This window comes from Myotis davidii, unplaced genomic scaffold, assembly GCF_000327345.1.
Source record: "Myotis davidii unplaced genomic scaffold, ASM32734v1 scaffold967, whole genome shotgun sequence".
Classification (NCBI taxonomy): domain Eukaryota; kingdom Metazoa; phylum Chordata; class Mammalia; order Chiroptera; family Vespertilionidae; genus Myotis; species Myotis davidii.
In genome coordinates this window covers 3,435,836-3,449,731 of record NW_006383014.1, presented here as the reverse complement: position 1 = coordinate 3,449,731, position 13,896 = coordinate 3,435,836, and positions in this window count along the sequence as shown.

The window sequence follows — 13,896 nt, the reverse complement described above, 5'->3', positions numbered from 1 at the left end:
CACAGACAATGAGGTGGTGAGGGCCTGGGGGGTAGGAGAGGGAGGACAGGAGCTGGCTGGAAGAGTTTAATAGGGGGAAAAGGAGGACCTGTGTAATACTTTCAACAGTAAAGATTAAAAAAGATAAATAAACATTGAAGAAGAAGAAAAAAAGAATATCGTTCTTAAACTTTAAAAAAAAAAACCAACTTGTAGAAGGAAATACAGGAGAGGATCTGAACAACCTTGGGTTTGTCCATGTTTTTAAATATATCACCAAAGCACACACTGTAAAAGAAAATATCGATAAGTTGTACTTTATCAAAATTAAAATATTTTGCTCTGCTAAATATATTGTTAAAAATGAAAAGAAAAAAAAACACAGGTAGGGAGAAAATATTTACAAATCACATTTTAACAAATAACTTGTTCAAACTATAAAATAAGTTCTCTAAACAGAACAATAATAAACAATTCAAGAAAACAATTTGCAAAAGATCCAAACTGGCCCTTTACCAAAGAGAATATATGAATGGCAAATAAACACATCAAGAGATAGGTACGGAATGCAAATTACACCCAGGTGGTACCACCCATTCTTATGACAATGGGAAATAGCACTAAGTTCTGACAAAAATGCAGAACAACTAGCACTTTCGTACAATGCTGGGTTAAAAATGGTACAGTCCATTTGGAAGATAGTTTGACAGTTTCTGAAAGTTAGACATATAGGACCCAGCAATCTGCCTCTAGGTATAAACAAAAAATGGGAACTTAGTTTTACATAAGAACCTGTGCAGCTTTTTACACAATCATCCATCATGTCCTTCAAATGGTAAATGGATGAACAATATGTGGTACAGCCAGACAATGGAATATTGCTCAGCTATAAAAAGAAATATGCAGATAGATGTCTTCATTTTGTGAAATCCATCAATATGCACACATAAGGTCTGTGAACTTTTCTCCATGCCATGTTATAAATTTTAAGTAAAGTGAAGTTGTTGTTTTTAAGACAAAGGATTCTTTGGCTTCTCTGTGGTGACAAGACCTCAGGAATGGCAAAATGGAAGCAGGGTGATCAGTTAGGAGACAATTACACATTATAAAAAACTAAAATATATTTTATTTACAAGATTTTTTAAAGGAAAAATATAAAATCCTGGGCCACAATAGCATATAAATGATAAGAGATGATCTCAAAATGTTTTGAAGTCCTGATGTTCTTCAAAAGTGGTTTAAGATTGTTTAACTTTTGTTAAGCATGAACAGTAAAATATCAAGAATAATTACTAAAGAAATAAAATCTATTTTATTCATCTAAAGAAGTGGAAGAGAAAAAAAGTGGAAGAAGAAAACAAGCATCAAGTAATTTAAAAAAGAAGAAAACTGATACAATTAGAAAATATAGGATAAGATGGTAGAAACAAGCCAAAGTATCAACCAATATAAAACTGAATGAACTGACCTCCTTCCAAAAAGAGAAAGATTTTCAGCTTAGAGAATAAAACCAGCCTTATGTTATTTCTAAAGAGATACACCTGGAAGAAAAGCTTTTAAAAAGGTTATAAAGTAAAAGGATGCAAAGAGATATACTAAGCACCTATCAAGAAAAATAAATCTATATTAATTCTATGCCAAAGAAAGAATTAGTAGAGAATACAAGAAGGGGGTGGGGAGGACTGTCACAAGTTAATGATAAAAGGTTCAACATGGAAGATCCACATACTCAAAACTTGTAGCACCTTATGAAATGTTTTAAAAATTGCAAAACACAAACATAGCAGAACTACAGAGAATTAGATAACCCATCTCCATAGCAGGAGATTTCAACACAATTCTCCATATTATTCTTTGGTAAAGCAGAACAAAAATGTGGTAAAGATCTCTCAACAAGATTGATTTAGAGGACATACACTATAGAATCACAGATCTGAAAACTAGAGCATTCCCACTCTTCTCAGACACACATGAAACATATTGCAAAAGTGGAGGGAGGGTAAAACTAGGTAATTCTTCACTAATTAAAAATGTGTTATATGGAATATATACTTTGACTACAATGGAATTGTTACAAAAACTAAAAGAAAGACTTTTATTAAAACATATATTATAAATTTTAAAACCTTCTAAAAACATTGATCAAGAACTCATAACTGAAACAATAATTTTGAACTGATCAATAATAAAAGTACTACATATCAAAACTTTAAAAGGCAATGCAAGTAGAAGTCAGAGGGAAATTTTAGTTGTAAATGCTGTGAATGCATGAGGCTACAATTAATTAACAGAAAAAAAAATGTTTTTGAAAAAGTAAGAGGAACAGAATACAACTAGATCAACTGAGCAGATGCAGAAGAGAAAGATGTCTTTTAAAAAAGGATTTTGCTTATTTTTATCATTTATAAAAAATGCTGAATATCCATAGAATTGAGAATTGCTAGAGAAGTCAAAGATATAAAAAACTGTCCCTGCCTTCAAGGAAGATTATATGAATCACAATGAACAATAAAGATTAGCCAGTAGAAGCAGAGATTTGTAAACAAACCTGAATACTAATAGTCAGATCTTGGTTGGGGAACTTAGAAGGGGAGCCCTCACCTGCAGCTCTTCAGACTGAGAGAACAGTCACTGCCAGCTTCCATGGCTGGGAACGGAACAAAAGTATGTGTCCTTCAGGGAGATTCTGGCTTTTGGTGAATAAGAAGGTGGAAGAATCTTTCTATGAAGAGATCGAGGGTTTGGGAAGCTTTGTTTACCATGTACCAGAGGAAGGAAAGAAAATGGCTGAGAGGGAGTAAAGTGAGAGAATAAATTTGGAAAGAATCACAGGTCGGTCCTAGAATGAGTATATATGAGAGGAACAGGCAGCAAAGACTCTCATGTGGACTTGGGCCAAGAAAAAGAGAATGTAGGGCATGACAAATTTTTTTCTCCTAAAGGTTTTAAATAGAACTCTGGAGGAATTGTGTGTTAATGTTCCTGCAAGCTAAAGCTCCGAAAATGTTATAAGCTTGGTGATTCTGGCAAAATGTAGCCTTTGGCCTAAGTTCTAACAAAACACTGTTAGGAAATGATTAAGGGTTTTCTGAAGTTCTTCTGGCAAAAAGCAGCAAATCAAAGGAGTCCAGCGACTCTTCGCTTAAACTGGAGCCTGATTTGGTCACACATGAGAAGAAAACCTCCCCTCCTGCATAGCTGATGGATTAATTGGTTTCTGGGAAACTTTCCTTGAGTGCATCTCTGGCAAGAGTTGATTCTGGCCTCAACTGATGGAGCCAGGTTGGATTGTCCAACACTTTCCCAGTTGTGTGGCCTAGCCTGAAGTACTTATATTTTTTTTTAACTCTTCTGTTTGTTTCATGTATAAAATTGTGAAAATGATGACAAGGCTCCTGAGATGTTCAATAATGTAGAGAAGTGCCTAACGCAGTTAGACAGCTTCCACATTGCAGGTGTTTCATAATTTGTAAACCATCATTTATCACTTATGACAGATCACCACTCTATCTCCAAGTTATAAACATACCTAAGTGTTTTTAAAATCACCAGTCCTATATCACACAGGTACTTGACAACCTCTACCTCTTAGGCAGTGTCTACCAGATCAGTGATTTTACTTGCTCTACTGCATCATGTTGACCAGTTCAAGCTTCCTCTGAAAGTTGCCCCATGTTGTCTACAATGATACTGTCGACCAGGGAACCTGGAGAGAGCAACAGTTGGACAGCAGACAGCGCTTTATGCTGGCCTTTACATGCTTGCTCTCATTCCTTTATGCTGCTCCCTACTTTCCTCTCTTTTATCCTGCTCTTGATTCATTCACTTGTCAAACACTTACTGAGTGTCTAGGTACTCAGTTGGACACCAGGGATATAAAGTTGACAAAGGCACAGTCATGCCCTGAAGGATATTATAGTCCAGTGGGAGAAATAGATGGGGGCAGATAACCACAGTGTAATTAGATTAGGTGGTAATGGACGAGTTTCCATAATACATTGGGAGCACAAGTGATGAGGAAAATAACTGTGCTGGGACAGAGAGAAGGTTTCACAGAGGACTCTGAGCAACGTTTAAAAAGATGATTAAGGGGCCACCAGTCCATGAGATGGCAGTAAGGATAGATGGAGAGGAAAGAGAGAAAAAAAGGGGAGTTACCATAGACCAACAGGGTGGAGGAAAGGAAGGGATTCTAGCAAAGAAAAGCATGAATATTGGCTTAGCTGCAAGCTTTTAAGGGGACTCTTAGAAGAAAGAAAATGATGAGATTCAGGAAAAACATAGTATTTCTCAGGTACTTTGATTGGATTAAAGAAACATTTTTTTCACTGATGTTTATGATTGCTCAAGGCAAGAGCATATGTGTTTACTATAATTCCTACCGAAAAGTTTAAATCTTTGAGATTTGTATCATTCTTTATAGAGATGCTGTGGTAAACAAAGATTATCAAAGCACCTTTCAACTTTATCTAGGGAAGACAATGTAGTTTAGTTGTAGGTAAGCATATTTTCTGTTACTTTTTCTTCTGCCTTCTCCTTGAGGTACAATTCAGTTTGTGTCACCACACTCTCCTTAGAAGAGTGTCCATGACCCTAGCCAGTTTGGCTCAGTGGATAGAGCATTGGCCTGTGGACCAAAGGGTCCTGGGTTCAATTCCAGTCAAGGGCACTTATCTTAGTTGCAGGCTCCTCCCCAGCCTGGGCCCTTGTTCAGGCTCATGCAAGAGGCAACCAATCAATGTGTTTCTCTCACATTGATGTTTCTCTCTGTCTTTCCCCCCTCTCTTCCACTCTTCCTAAAAATATCAATGAAAAAATATCCTCAGGTGAGGAGTAATAAAAAAAAAGGAAGAGTGTCCTTGTAATGGAAAGAAAGGATGAAGACTGTGGCAACCTGGTGTCTCCATTTGCATCACCAATGCCATTATACCCCTTCCCAGACTGGGGAAAAAATAATAATAATTTTGAAAAGCTTGTACTTCCTCTTTTGCCTCAACAGAAAATAACATTATAGCAGAGTCAGACAAAACCAATGAGGGCAACCAGCAAAAATGCAACCTCCTGGCTTCGGTTTTAATGGATCATCACAAGGCCAGTGGGTTACACAGGAGTCTCTGCTGGGAGCATTTCCCTCAAGAATTATTAGATGTGTAAGACTTCTGGTCAAGATGGCAAAGTAGGTTATCTTTGTGCTCACCTTCTCCCCAAATCACATCAAAATTACAACTAAATTACTGTATAGAACAACCATCACTGAGAACCACATGAGGACTAACTGAACAGAACTTCTAGAACTAAGGATACAAAGAAAAAGTGTCACTGAGACTTATAGGAATAGAGGAGATGCAGAGCAGGCAGGCCCCACACCCATGGTGTGATGATTAAGATTTGGGAAGGACATTGTGACTGCGGAGGTTACCCCCTGAGAAGCAAGGAGTCCCAACCTCACACCAGGCTCCCCATCCTGGGACACCACTGTGGGAAGAAGAGTCCCCATCACAGCCGTCTATGAATACCAATGGGGATTGTGTCTGAGAAAAACAAACAGCTCATAGAGACTGAGGTACTTCTCTTAACAGGCGGGCACCTACACTCACTTACAAATTCACTTGCTCTGAGTTCCATCACAGGGGCAGCAACTCAAAAAGAGCCAGTGATGGACAGTGAGAAACTAAACTAACTTCAGGAAGCTAGTAGGCACCGTTGTTCTTTTGTTGAATTTTTCTCTCACCCAGATTCTAGGCACCCATAGGTACCAAATCTGTATTTGTTTGTGTGTGTGTATGTGTGTGTATGTGTGTGTATGTGTGTGTGTGTGTGTGTGTGTGTTTTAGAAAAAGGAAGGGAGAGAAATATTTGTTGTTCCACTTATTTATGCATTCATTGGTTGATTCTTGTCCATGCCCTGACCAGGGATTGAACCCCCAATACCTGCAACCTTATTGTGCAAAGGACTACTCTCTAACCAACTGAGCTACCTGGATGGGGTAAACCTGTGCTCTTTATTAATCTGGTTAACACCTTTGCCCTACCTTAAAGAGTCCCTGATAAGCTGCCCCACAAAACTCTCTCACTTGGCCTGAGCCTCCTCCAAAGGCTCTTCCACAGGAGTGGCCTGCTTCATCTCATGTATAGACCCACTCAAAGGTCTTCAAACTCCACATAAGTTGGGGCTGCCCTAGGCTTGTGCTGCAGTCTCTCTCAAATGTTCTCAAATCCCACACAAGCAGCAGCCAGCCTTGGTGTGCTTGGTAGCTCCTTCCAAGTGGCCCCAGGCACAGCACAAGCAGCAATTGGTCTTGACATGCATTGTAACTCCCATTGGGTTACCCCCAAAACTTGCATAAGTGGTGGTCAGTCTTGGCTGTAATTTACCTCCAACTAATCAACCACAAGCCTGGCACAAGTTGCAGCTGGCCTCAGCTCCCATTGTAGTGCCCGTGAGAGGGCTCCAAGGCTGGCACAGTGGCAGCCATCCTCAGTTCACAGTGTAGCCCCCTGAAGCAACTCCAAGTCCAGAACCAGTGGCAACCAACCACACATCACTTCGTAGCTCCTACCAAACAACCCCAAGCCTGCACAAGTGTGGTCTAACATTGGCCTGCACTGGAGCTGAATAAAGAGGAAATACAATCCATACATATGTTGCCTACAAGAGATCCACTTCAAATCAGAAGATATACACAGGCTGAACATAAAGGAATGGAAAAATATATTTTATATAAATGGAATGAGAAAGAGGTTGGGGTAGGAATACTTATATCAGACAAAATAGACTTTAAAACAAAGACTGTAAGAAGAGACAAAAAAGGGCATTTCATAGTAATAAAGGGATCAATCCAAGAAGAAGACATAATTCTTTTAAACATCTAGGCACCCAGTGTAGAAGCACCTAAATGTATAAAGCAAATATTAACAGACATATAGAGGGAGATCAATAGAAACACTACAATAGCAAGTGAATTTAACACCCCTTGACATCAATAGATTATACTGATAAAAAGTCAATGAGGAAACAGTGGCCTTAAATAACAGTTTAGACCAAATGAGTTTAATTAATATTTTTAAAACATTACACCTAAAAACAGCAAAATGTACATTCTTTTCAAGCACACGAGATTAAGAAGTACAAATTGACAGTTGAAAAATAGTTACGTGGATGTAAAGTACAGCACAAGGAATATAGTCAATAATATTGTAATAACTAGGTAAGGTGACGGATACTAGACCTATCAGGGGACACTTTGTAAGTTATATAAATGTCTAACCATTATGCTGTATGCCTGAAATATTGAATGTCAACTATAAATTGAAAATAAAAATATACAAAAAACTAATAATAATCCTATATAATAAAAGAGAAAAATGGTAATTGGTGTACGACCATACCCTTTTCATTGGCTAATCAGGGCTATATGCAAATTAACTGCCAACTCAGATGGCAGTTAACTGACAACAAAATGGCGGTTAATTTGCATATGTAGGCACAATGCAGGGCGGCGAAAGGGAAAGCAGGAAGAAGCCCCCCGCCACTGACAGTGATCGGAAACCCACGGGGGTGCTAAGAGTCCCCAGGGCCGCCTTTGCCCTCCCCCCCAGCCATGATTGGAGAATCAGGCGCCTTTGCTGCCCTGGCCAGTGATAGCAGGAAGTAGGGGTGGAGCCAGCGATGGGAGCTGGGGAGGGTCAAAGCTGGCAGTCCCGGGAGCTAGGGCTCCCTTGCCTGGGTCTAAAGCGGAGCCCACGATCGCGGGGCCGCTGTCGCTGTGGGGCCGCGCTGCCCGGGCAGGATGCCTCGGCCAGAGGAGTTGACCCTCATCACTATCCGATCGCTGATCACCGGATCAGTCCCTTGCCCAGGCCTGAAGCCTGGGCCAGAGGCATCAGGCCTGGGCAAGGGGCCAATCCTGTGATTGGAGATTGATGGGGGGCAATGCCTGAGGGCTCCCAGTATGTGAGAGGGGGCAGGCTGGGCTGAGGGCCATTCCCCATCACCCCCCTCCAGTGCACGAATTTCGTGCACCGGGCCCCTAGTTGTAATAATAAAAATACAGACCAGATGAACATAATTGTTATTTTTTACAACGTTTCACCTAAAAGCAACAGAATTTTCATTCTTTCAAGTACACATGCAACATTTTCCAGTACAGGCCACATGCTAAGCCAAAAAAAGTCAATAAATTGAAGTCAGAAAATTGAAATTAAATCTGGCATCTTTTTCAATCACAATAGTATAAAACTAGAAATCAGTTACAAGAAGAAAATGAAAAAAACATGGATGCTAAATAACATCCTACTAAACAATGAATGTGTTAACAATAAGATCAAGAAGGGTCAAAAGACAATAAGACAAATGATTAGAGTGACAATAAATAAAGAAGAGATTTAAAAAAAAAAAGAAAGGAAAGAACAATGAAACTAAGAGTTGGTTCTTTAAAAAGAAAAACAAAATCGATAAACCTTTGCCAGACTCATCAAGATGAAAGAGAAAAGGCCTAAATAAAATGCAAAATGAAAAAGAAGTGACAACAGTACCACAGAAAATTATAAGAAAATACTATGAACAATTATATGCTAACAAATTGGACAGTGTGAAAGAAATAGATGAATTTCTAGAAATATACAATCTTCCAAGACTTGGTCAGGAGGCAACAGAAAATGAACAGATTGGTAACTAACAAAATTAAGTCAGAAATCAAAAACTCACAAAAGTCCTGGAACAAATGACTCCAAAGATAAATTTTACTAAACATTTAAAGAAGAATTAACACCTATTCTTCTCAAACTAGTTCAAAATATTGAAGAGGAAGGAAGGCTCCCAAACTAGTTTTACAAGGCCAGCATGACCCTGATATCAAAACCAGAAGACACTACAAAAAAAAAATTATAGGTCGATATCCATGATGAACAAAGATGGAAAAATCCTCAACAAAATCTTAGCAAAATGAATTCAGCAATACTTTAAAAAGATTAGCCGTAGCTTGTTTGGTTCAGTGGATAGAGTGTCAGTCTGTGGACCGAAGGGTCCCAGGTTCAATTCCAGTCAAGGGCCCATACCTTGGTAGTAGGCTCCTCCAGGCCCGCCCTGGTCAGTGCTCCTGCAGGAGGCAACCAATCAATGTGTCTTGCTCACATCGATGTTTCTTTCTGTCTTTTAGTCTCTTTCACTTTCCCTAAAAATCAATGGAGAGCATTATGCTAAGCGAAATAAGCCAGTCAGAGAGATATAAATATCACATGATCTCACTCATTTAACTGATGAACAAAAACAGATCCCAAGACAGAGAAGCATCGATCAGACCATCAAACCTCAGAGGGAAGGTAGGGGAGGTTGGGGGTAAGGGGGAGAGTTCAATCAAAGGACTTGTATATATGCATATATGCCTAACCAATGGACACAGACAAAAAGGGGGTGAGAGCATAAGTGGGGATGTGGGGGGCAAGGGGTGATAAGGACACATATGTAATACCTTAATTGATAAAGAAAAAAATTAAAAATCAATGAAAAAATATCCTCAGGTGAGGATTAACAAAAATTTTTTAAAAAGATCATACTCGGTGATAAAATGGGATTTATTCTCGGAATGCAAGTTTGGTTCAATATCTACAAATCAATTAACATGATATGTCACACAAACAAAACCAAGAACAAAAATCATATGATCATCTCTATAGAGGCAAAAAAGTATTTGACAATATCTAAAATCCATTTATAATAAAAACTCTCAACAAAGTGGGGATAGAAGGAACATACCTCAACATAATAAAGGCCATATATAAAAATTCTACAGCTAATATCATACTCAATTGTGAAAAGCTAAAAGCTTTTGTTTTTTTCAAGATCAGCTCTGGAAGAAGACACAGCTTTCTCTCAGCCCCAAATCCTTCAGAACTCCTTGGGAGGTTGATGTTATATTCCAGACCAGGAATATAAGAGAGGAAAGGCAGAATACACTTGTGTATTATTTTCTCAAAAATATGTACAAGGTAATTCTCAGCTCCTACTGAGGGTGCTCTTATATGGGCCTGGTTAGTATGAATTTGTTTCATCTGAGATGAAAACTGGTGTCAGCAATTTTAGTGAGCATCAGAGTCGTGTCTGTTCCCTAGATGTTACAGGCCATGCACACACCACATCTCCCTGTCCTGTGGCACTTTATTCTAACACTACAGGCCCTGTGCATGAATTTGTACATGGGTGGGGTCTCTCTGGGTGGCCTGCGGGAATCGACCTGAAACCCACAGTCCAACGCCACCTGCAGCTCCTACCTGCAATTCCTGCTCATCCTGACCCCACTAAGCCTGCCACGTGGGCTCACGCCCAATCAGTCCCGGAGCCCTGCATCTGACGCCTTTCTGAGGGAAGTGACCTATAGGATCGGGCCAAAACCAGCTCTCCAATATCCAACATCCCCCCCCCAGGAGGGGTCCTGGATTGCTAGAGGGTGCAGACCAGTCTGAGGGACCCCACCAGTGCACGATTGGGGCTGGGAATGGACCGTGGATGGGCTCCAGGATGTGTCTGGCCCCCATCTCACTCAGTCCCGTCTGGCCAGACCCCAACAGCAAACTAACCTACCAGTCAGAGCACTGGTTCCCTTTAATGGTTAGTGCACATCATAGCAACTGGTCAACTGTCTGCCCCCTGGTGGTCAGTGCATGTCATAGCGAGCGGTTAAGTGGCCTTATGCTTTGATTGGTTGAACAGTCAACCAGTCAACAGATGACCAGACACTTAGCATATTAGGCTTTTATTATATAGGATTTAGGTTGAGATAGTCACCAGTAATGGGCCCTATTTAGATTTTAAAGTATTAGAACAGGGAAGTGCCAATGATTATCATCTAATGAGCAAAATCCCTAACTTTTATGTTGAAATTGAAATTAAGAAAGGTTGAAATAGTTGGTTAGCTTACCTTGGTATCTCATATCAAGAAACAGTAAATGGTTTAGTGTTTGTGCTGTGTGAATTACAAAAGTTTCAGTACATTTAAAAGGGAGAAAGGGACATTTTAATTACTGTGAAGTTACTCAGGATCACAGAACAAATATTTTCTTACAGTTTTGTAGATAACACTCCATCAGCCCCAACCACTTTGGTAACATTTTGTATGCAGACCACTCAGGCTGAGGAGCATTAAATTTAATTTGTGCAAAAGTTAAAGGTGGAAAAGCGTGAAATTAACTTGATGCATTTTTACGGCATTTTCTATCTCCTAGTTTCTCTCGGCCTTTCCAATCCAGCGCGATTTGATTGGCTGTGTCGGGATCTCCCCATCCCTGCAGCTTCCCTCTGCTCTCTGTGCAGTGAGAATGAAGGGCTTCTGAGTCCGTGTCGCATTCTTCCTTCGTCCACAGGCAACCCAGCTGAAGGAAATGCTGATTTATGTGTCTTGATGTTTACCTTGACCGAGCTTCAGTCTGTGCTCAAGGTTCACTATTCTTGGTGACTCATCTCTCTCAGGAGTATGTGTGTGTGAAACAGCCAAAGATGAGTCAACTCATTGAGGAAATCAGTCAGCATTGTCCAAATGGTTTGCAAAGATTTCGAAAGAAATCTGAACCTTTTATAACGCTATATAGAACATAGCAATTGATTGCTGGTGTAACATCTATAAATTATCAAGGTTATTACAGACACACCTCAACCTATGGGGGTAAAGCCGAGATATCCCCTACTGTATCAATAACGGAAGCACTTCTACACAGTTTTTAAAAGTCACAGAACAAGAGCTAATCAAAGGTAATTACGTTTAGAAAGAGAGAGACAGATGGAAATGAGACTGTAGGTTGCCCACTGTAGATTTCATTTAGTGACCAATTATTAAGTGTTATAAGAAATGCCTGCAGCAAACAGTATAATCATTCTGTTTATTTTTATAAATATAGAAGATATTGCTATCAATTCTGTTCATCTTTTGATAAGATCATTCACACAGTATTATTCAAATAATTAAAATGGTTGTGCAGAGATTTTGAACTTTTGTCAGGTGAGTTTTTAGAAGGGATGTTTTGGCAATATTAAAGAAAGATGATAACAACAAAAATAAAATGTATAAACACCACAGATTATAAATTCTACTGTATTCCATTATGTCCATTTATTATTTAAAAGGTAATGACCAATCCATATTTTGTGCATGTTTTAAAGGTGCCTATTTAATTTTTTTTCTGCTAATGACCATGTGTCTTTTTCCAGTGCTGGCTGGTTTTCCTTAAGAGAACCTCTTTATTTTTTAATTAAAGATTTTTATTTTTTTGTTTTTATTTAGAGAGCCTCTCCTACTAAACTACATAATTTGTCTCATTTTCATGAAAAAGTAAAGTGTTTCTCACCCTAAACAAAACTTGTACTTTATTTTCCAGCACCCAACATAAAACCAGATGATCCACTCTAATTGATTCTGTCTGCTATACATAGACTTTTCTGTGGGTAACAGGTTCTGATGGTACAGGTCTTCTGCAACATCTTGCATTTATATTTTGATAAATATCTACACTAATAAAAGAGAAAGGTGCAAATTGACCGTACCTTCAAGACACCCACCAACCAATCAGGAGTGAGTATGCAAATTAACCCAACAAAGATGGCGGGTTAATTTGCATATGCAGTCACTGAGCAGCTGGTAGTGGGGCAGGACACTTGCATCATTGCCATGGAGACACAGGCATTCTTCACTGCCCCAGCAGCTCCGGGCTTCTGGGCAGCAGGGGAAGGCAGAAAGGCGGCTCTGGGCCAGAATGAAGGCAGAAAGGCGGCTCCAGGCTGGAGCAAAGGTGGAATGGCAGCTCTGGCCAAAGCGATGGTGGTGCTGGCAGCCAGGGGAAGGAAGGCCCATTCTTGCATGAATCTTCGTGCATCAGGCCTCTAGTAAATAAATAAATGCATATTGATTCATGCCCTGATCCTACCAAACAGAAATAAGGGCCTTCCTTTTTCTGAAAGGAATATAGAAAGAAATAATTAAAATTATTCAGGTTCATTGGCTGTATCTTTTAAGGAAAGTTTTAAGGGACAAATAATAAACTTATAATTTAGGAAAATAGGATTAGCTTTCCATTAACATTGAAAATACAAAAACACTAAAGAGATGGTGAGTAAAAGTGGAGATGAGAGAGCCTTTGTGTGTTAGGAAAGAAGGTATAGATTATTTATCTTTTTCATAAATGATTTAATACTAACAGTAATGCACAACCTAGAGATTTTCATCGTTATTACACAAATAAGAAAACTAAAGATTTGGGAAATTGTTCCTTGTTGAAAGTTATACAAGTGGAATATAATGGAACTAAGATGAAACCCAGTTTTAACAAACTCAGAACTTCTCATATGCTTACAGAAATGCCTCAAAGGTTATGTCTGTTTTGAAATCTGAAGGATGAATTAAAGCCCGTTTTATGAACAGGTAAACACTGGAGGAAAAGTATTTTATGTTTGTTAGTTTTAATCTTTATTGTTCAGATTATTACAGATGTTCCTCCCCCCTCCCCCCACAGCTACCCTCCACCCAGTTCCCAACCCACTCCAGACCTTCCCCCCCCCCACTACTGACCTCGTCCATAGGTGTAAGCTCTTTGTCCAACCTCTTCCTGCACCCCTCACAACCCCTTCCCCCTGAGAATTATCAGTGTGCTCCCTTTCCATGCCCCTGATTCTATTACATTCACCAGTCTGTTCTGTTTATCAGGTTTTTTATTCATTTGATTTTTAGGTTCACTTGTTGATAGATATGTATTTGTTGTCACTTTGTTGTTCATAATTTTTTATCTTTACCTTTTTCTTCTTCCTTTTCTTAGAGAATACCCTTCAGCATTTCATATAATACTGGTTTGGCGGTGATGAACTCCTTTAGCTTTTTCTTGTCTGTGAAGCTCTTTATCTGACCTTCAATTCTGAATGATAGCTTTGCTTGGTTC